The following is an 8,306-nucleotide window of genomic DNA, read 5'->3' on the forward strand; positions in this document are numbered from 1 at the left end:
ATGTGTTGAGAATACCAAGTCCCAAACACATGTTAAATTTGTAACTGAATATAGCAAACGATATCCAAATAATAATGCAGATACAGTAACACATTTTTGTACCTTTAAGATTGCCAAATACCATTTTGGCAATATTAAATCATAATCCGTAAGTCAATTTTGTGTCATCGTCGGTTTTTTCCCCTTACCCTTCAAATATGGTATGAACCTCGGTATAAACATTAGTTGACATTTAAGGGCACAGGTAACTAGATAAAATCAAGAAACATATGATTAAAAACTAAATCTTAAATAACTTTAAAACGGGTTAGGTACTTCAAATATCAAAATTCATCAAATTTTACAGAGAATTAAAACCTATAAGAAAAATGGAAATGTTTATTTAAAATAAGAAGATTGCTGTCAACATCTGGTACTTATTCCGGACGTGAGAGATTTTATTGTGAACCATTAACGTGCAAAAAATCTCCATCTAGATATTTTAGTTCTCTAGAAACTTCTAATACAAGCTCAGAAAGAAAGAAAATCACTGTATATTGCTTACTATTAATTCCAGTATGAAATAATAATCATAATTTTTAATAATATTAATAATTTGGAAGTCAATTAATCCTGATATATGTCATATACCTACTGACGTACCAAATCTGGTTTATCCATCTGAAAAAATAGAGAAGTTTTAGGGGTGGGTAACTTTTGAGAAACCTCCGGTATATTAATATAAAGTGTAACATTATCTCAAAAGCAATATCAACAAAAAGCACCTAATGTACTTGGGTATGGACTACCTCTTGGGACTACTACAAAACTCTGAATAATAATTAATTTTTATGAAGTACTACAGAAACTTTAGTCAAATTTAAAAAGTAACTAAAGTTACTTACAAAAATAACAATTTGAGATGTCAAACTCTGCACCTGCGCCATCACCATGTGTCCAAAGCCAACACGTGAAGCATTTGATCCGTGTCTCTCCTCGATATCTCGAATAAAATATATAAGTGTCGATAATATATAACCGTTTCAAAACATACGCTTATCTCTTGAGTCAGTCTTCCTGTCCTATTACGGCATCAGGCTCACTGGATGTGTCAAAATATATTTCTTCTTTATCGTCTGAATCCATTGGACTTTTCCTATTCTATATTTAGACCCCACAGACTGTCCATTTTCGGAAATTTCAAACTAAAAAAGCATTATTAAGTTTAATGATATTTGACAGTTAATTAGCGACAACGTCATTAATATGATACATACAATTTATATCATTTAAGAAATAAAAACTTGATTTTCATAACATATTTTATTTTATTACAGTAGTAAATCCAATCATTTCTGAACCCAACCCTGGATATAATGCGGAAAAACGGATACAAGTATCTAGTGTCGTCTTTTTTCCGTTTTTTCTTCATGAATGAAACGCTGAATAGCCGGTGTGTTTAATTAAATTGATGCGGCTTAATTAATTACGGAATTAGTTTTAGTGTCGAGCAAAGACAAGTGGCGTATTGTGCGGCGCAATTATCAAACAGGAAGTACGTATTAAGATTGGGATTGGTCGTTAAATACGCACGCTTGCTAAGTGGATCTTATTAACCTTATTATTTCTCATGTCTTGTGGACGTGCCGTTTTAAAAATGAGTTTAGAAAACTAGAACTGGCTTCATAAAGGTTCATATAGGTACCTTCCGTTTCCATTCCATATCCATTTCATATCCGTTCCGTATTTTTTATTGTATTGACGCTATTAGGTTCGTAAGCTTCCGTTGCCCGTATCAGTTCCATGCTTTTTTTTGTACTGTAATTTATATCATTACGAAAGTTCTATTTTAAAAATGTGCTTTTGAAAAAGGTAATAGATTGAATTACGAGGTGAAAGAATAAATAAATATCAGCAAAATGTTAATAGAGGTGGCACAAATGTAAGAACTTGACAACGATATTTCCGATACGCTTCAGTCCGTCCGCCAAAAAAATGTATGGAAGGAAAGGATATGGAACGGAAGGGAAACGGAACGGATAGTGTGCATGGTTCTATTCATTTATATGATATAATATTTTATGTAAACGGAACGGAAACGGAAGGGAGCTGATACAGAAGGTATAGTGAGAATCAACCTTTATACTCTTCTCTAGGGCTTTCAGAATTTTGTTAAAAAAAACAATAAACCTTCCTATCTTTTGAAATATGTTCAAAAAATGCCTTTTCGTTACCACTATTCTTACTACTACCCTTTACACCAATCTTCAAGTTTTACATAGACTTGCTTGTACGTTTGTCTTGATTTTTCGGGAAGTAGGGAATCGACAACGTTTTGCGCAATGCCTTCAATATCCGAAGGGACACTTTCAGAATCAGAATCACCCATATTAATATTATTTTTTGCTTTTTGCTAAAACTGAACGTTTAACACAAATTTGAACAGCAATAATTGAGTTGTCAAAGTCAAAATGGAAACAATCAACAAGCACGGTTACCACGGGGTCGACTAATATGGGCACCTGATAATTTTGAATTTTAATTTTTATGAGGATATCTCTGATATTTTAAATTAAATCAAATCTCTTTGGATCGTCCCTCGTGTCGTGTTGTAGATTAAATAATTATTATAAAGCGACATTCTTGTTCAAATCGTTTTTAATTTGTAGAGGTCGGGTTTAATTTCGAGCCTAAGCCCGATCGGGCTAGCCCAGCCCACACATGTCTCTAGTGTGACTACAAAAAAATTTGACTACATGAATCTACAAAAATTGATCTATCTGGATGGTTAGGTCAGAGGTAGACGAAACTTTCTAAATAACACTCTCTGATACTGATACAACCAGTGATGATGTTTTAAAATTAGCATAAAAAGCTAAAATTTGTAGTATCTTCTTTAATTTCGACATTGACTCACTGACAGATCATTAAGATTCTAAGGTACTTCTAGGTGCGTCACAAACTTCAAATTTTTTAGATAGCTTTAAGCTTATTTTGGAAAAAAATGAAAAAATCTCGAAATATTCTCATGAATTAAAAGTTAGCTGTCTAACCGCTACCGGTAACTGACTTCCCAGTCGAGAAAAAGGTAGAAAACTAGAATTAATCGAAGCGGTCTCTTCTGATTTTATTTGTATATTAATGTATCAACAATAATTCAAGGATTACGATTTTTTCCTAAACAAATTTCTTTAACTTTGCCAGTGACTTACTCGCCGTCATCAAAATTCTAAGTTACTTCTAGATATGTCACTAACTTCAAATTTTGAATTTTAGGTAGCTTTAAGCTTATATTGGAACGAAAAAAATTAAAAATATCGAAATATCCTTATGGATCAAAAGTTAGCGGTCTAACCGCTACACTGGTAACCGACTTTCCGACGATGGTAATAGGAGGACCGGTGATTTTTATATAAAGGCGCCTTCTCCATCTATCTAAAATATTATCAGCGCTACAGTCTTGCCGGATCATTTGAAAAGTGGTAGCACCTTTGTTATTTTAAATGGAAACACCCAGTATATTATTACATTTTTGGAAACTATTATATTATTATCGTGGATAATAATACATTTTTTGGTATGTTTTATCACTTTTTCGTTAGGTTTGTATATAAATTTGATTGCACTAATCAATAGGTTAGTATAATAAAAAAATTATGAGATATGAGAGTAGTTTCCAAAAATGTAATAATATACTGGGTGTTCCATTTAAAATAACAAAGGTGCTACCACTTTTCAAATGATACTGTGTAAGAGTAATCACAGTGTAAAAATATTTAATCAAAGCAGCGATTCTGTTATCCAAATTACATATGACATTTATTCAAAAAACAGCAATATATTTTATGTTTTTAAAGGACAGAAAAACAAAAACGTCGAAAACTATGCGTTTGACGTCGTTAGTAAGAATTTAACGAACGACAGGAAAATGCAGGGAATTTCATGGCTCGTATTGCAAACATTTAACGTTTTGAACGTAAAATTATGGCTTTAAACGCTTATATAAAAGCATGTATGTATATGTGTATATGGGTGATTCTATTTTAACTGTGACTTTTTATGTCCTGTGCTATTTCTTCTCACTAGTCATATCTAGGTACATTATCAATCTATTAAGGCAATTTTAACATATCTCATCATTTGCTTGTAGATGTTGCAGAGCTTACTTGTAAATTGTTTTTTTTTTGGGTACAATAGATTATTACACCTAATGGCCAGATAAACCTCATTGTACGTATTTGAGAGAAAAACAAAATAAGTTTTTTCCATAGCTACTGTTAAAATTGCGTTATATCTATCAAAAATAGTAGATAAAATAGTACTTTAACCACAAGGGTAGATTAAATGATACTTTAACAGCGAGGATCGGTTAAAAACTTTATTTCTTCTCGCACGTTTTTTAATTGCTTCTATTTTTGAAAATTTTTGTATCCTTTTCATAAGTTATTTGGGATTTAAATGTAAGTAGTTTGGATATGGCGTTTGTCGCCTCAGCCTGAATATCTGTTGGTAATTTACTTATTTCGTTTTGAGCCATTTCTGGCTCCAATTCAATCAGCAATCGACATCGACACGAAAGAGAATTAAAAAATATTGACTCAAAACTGACAACTATAAAGAGACAGCTTTATTTATTTGTCAAATTACATAGAAACCAACGCCAACCCAGCACAATATTTTTCCTACTCGTAATAAATTCCTTGAAATAATAATTTCTGAACATATTTTAAAACTCGATATGGAAAAAAAATATTGTTTTATACACGACGATAAAATTGCGTTATCGTCTCCCGAAATTAATTCACTCGCGATTTCATCGCTCGTGAATTAATCTTTTCGGTCGGCGATAAAATACCATTTTTTCGTCTTGTATAAAAAATAACTATTAATCTCCGATATTATTTTCATTTGAAACCAAATTACCTGTACAATAGAATAAGAGAGAATACTATTCATGGTAGAATAACATAAAAAGTTTGATTATAGTATTAAAATTATATCAAAACAGTAACAGTTAGAAGAGAATTACCCGTATGGGTACGTTTTGATAGGGATTTAGGTTACACGATGCTCAGTTTTAGTGTTTAGTTCCGAACCGGTTGCGCGTGGGGAATAATACTAATAATTGGAATACATACAAAAAGTTCCATGGTGGCAAATAGTTTTTGTTCATTATTACTGTACGCTAGTGTACACGCGGGAATTAATGTTAAATATCGACGAAAATTATTCAGAAAATAATTTTATATCCATATGTATGAACGAATTATTGTATAGGTTCTTTTTATTTATGTCTTTTTGTAATTTTTTTCAAAAGGTTACCCCCATATTTACAATATTGATAAATTTATACACTACAACTTTATCTCAAAAATTTGTATAGACTTTGAGTTAGGGTTTTTAAAAAGTACTTACGTTGTATGGCTAATCGGAATCCGTTGCTAAGAGAATATGCTAAACAGAGGCTAAAAGAAGACTAAGAACTTGTGTGCAAGAGGAAAATCACAAAATCTAGCAAATCTAGCCATCGATGAACATCGTCTGAAAAGTACAACTATCCAACCAAAAATAGTAATACCTATAGGGAAGTAGATTCAAGAATAATAAATGAAAAAAATTTATAGAAGATCTTTGATAACTCCTATCTCCGAAGAAAGAAATACAAAAAACACCATGGATGCGGAGTCTAGTTAGTAAACAGAACTAAAGTAAATAAAGAATGTGACATAAGCAACTAATAAATACATAAGAATTCCTAGTATAATAACGAAACGTGAAATAGGTGGAAAGAGAAGGAGGGGTAGACCGAGAACCACATATTTCTTTAGCTTCTCATTTATATATATTTCCATATATATTTTTATTTTGAGAAGGGAAAATGTCTACAAATAAATTTTGAGAGAGGGAAACGATAAACGATACAAGTTTGAGGAAGTAGATACATTCATATATCTAGGAGCCGCATTTCTAAGGAAACCAAAAGTAACTCAAGAAATTATGGCAAGAATAATGGCAGGAAATAGATGTGTTAGCGCACTACAGAAAATTATTAAGAGTAAGAATATCTCTAGAAGTTTCAAAATCAGAATGTACCAAACAATGATACGTCCAATAGTGCTGTATGTATGTGAAAAGTGGACGTTCAATGCAACGGAAAGTTCGAGGCTAGAGATTTGGGAAAGAAAAATACCGAGGAGGATTTTTGGAGGAAAGAAGACAACATATGGACCAGAAGAACAAATGAAAGAATTAAAGCATCTATATCGGGCACCGAGTCAAGAGTACTAAGACTGAGATGGCTGGGACATATTGAAAGAATGGCTGAAGAGAGAATTCCTAGTATGATAATGGAACGTGAAATAGGTGTAAAGAGAAGGAGGGGTTAACCGAGAATCAGATGGAAAAAGGATGTTGAAAAGGACTTGAGAAGGTTAAGAGTGGTTGGGTGGAGAATAAAAGCGAAAGACAGAAACAAATGGAGAAAGATAACCAATCAAGCCATGAGCCTCTTAGGCTTTTAGAGCTATTATATATAAATAAAAAAAGGAAGATTAAAAAACTCTTGAATAGATAAATACAATTGATTGATTAAAAAATACAGAATGAGAGTAAACTTCATAAAATGCGGAATTATGTCATCGTCATTATCACTATATTTAGCTTTATTATACAATTTACTGATATTAAATTATGTGTTGTGTCATTTGATACCATTTTATTTCTGCTTATTTTAGGAAATATTTTTCTGTTTTGGAGATTTCAGATACCACTATGCTACTTTGATTACACAGTCGTCTCGTTAGGTAACCGCTATGGTCATTGGAGGAATTCAGTACTTTAACTTATGCCTGTTATCTGAATCTTCGATTTTATCCACTTTTGCTCCAAGCATATGTGATTCTATATTATGAATTATTGTATCAATGCCAATGTAAATCTGCAATTATATACATTCATTTATTTGTAGAGTGTGAGAAATCTGGCCGCTATAGATGGTGTATCTAATCATATGGTATTAACAGTGTCTGAAATGCCACTTTTTTGTCATAATTGATGATCTTCTCCTTAATACACTCAGATGCAAAAAAACACAACAGTAAAAAAATAGTAAACTAAGTTTTATGAACTTTAGTATTTGTCATATTATACAGGGTTAATCGAGGGGTTTGGTTTTTTTACCCTAACTTTAAAACACCCTGTGCAATAATGTGTAATAATGTATGACCTGTACTGGGCTGGACAAGACAACCACAAAAGTGATCCACCAGCAAAAGTTCAAAAATATTAGGTTTTTCTGCAATGTTTGTGATTCTCCCACGATGAAGTATCTCCATGACAAAGTTTCACAGCTTCAGAAATCACAGATCCCTCTAGAAACTGTTGAAGGTCTGGGAACCAGAAATAAATTTTTAAATTAAATCAACGAGATCAGTTTATTATACTATAATAATTATACAATTTATGATATAAATGTTTTATTTGTATATCTCTAAAATGAAATTTGCTTGTTCTTATGTAACAAGATTTTTGTTTTTTGCATTTAACAGCCCGCTTTGACGTGTAGCAATACATATATAGCACTGCATACAAGCGATAGTTGTGGCTCAGGAATAACAAAACTTCTTCTGAAAAAGCCAAAGATTAGCGGTGTCTATTTTATAACCGCTAATTAATGCCCTTAAAATTAATGAAAATTTCAAAATTAACTGTTTATCAATTCCTGTTATAGCAGCAGACATTTCGGGATCATTAAAAAATCTTCTGGCTGTGTTGCCGTCGTTAGTTGACCCGTAACCTGGTTTTGGTTTTTCCACCATCAATCCCATTTTACATTTGAAATCCTGTTGGATTCGTCTTTTCTTTGTTTCAAAGATTTTTTATCGTTAGTTCCCCTTACCTGCCACCTCTTAAAAGGTAGCCGATAAGCAATAGGTATGTAACAAGCAGTCGAAAAAACGAATCCAACAGTGTAACGTGGATAGTCCGAAACAATAATTTTGAATATTAGGGAGTTTATTAAGTGCAACGTCTCTATTCATTTCTCTGGGACTAGCTCCGCAGACTAAAGATTTTGAAGTGGAATTAGTGTTGGACAAAATATTTGCAACACTCCCATCGAACATCGTAAATAATAACTCGAATGAAATATTAATGTTCTTTCCTTTGTAACAGGTGTTGTAACCAATTAACTGACTAATTATTTTTTTAAGTTTATCTTGTTCTAACGAACTAACTCTGCATTTTTTTTAAGAATACGAATTTTGTTGTGTTCGTCTGCAAAATAGAGTTGAGGACGTTCTTGAATTTTGCTATATAACTGAATCGCT

The sequence above is a fragment of the Sitophilus oryzae genome, unplaced genomic scaffold (assembly GCF_002938485.1).
Source record: "Sitophilus oryzae breed Bouriz unplaced genomic scaffold, Soryzae_2.0 scaffold_66_pilon_pilon, whole genome shotgun sequence".
In the NCBI taxonomy this organism is placed as follows: Eukaryota; Metazoa; Arthropoda; class Insecta; order Coleoptera; family Curculionidae; genus Sitophilus; species Sitophilus oryzae.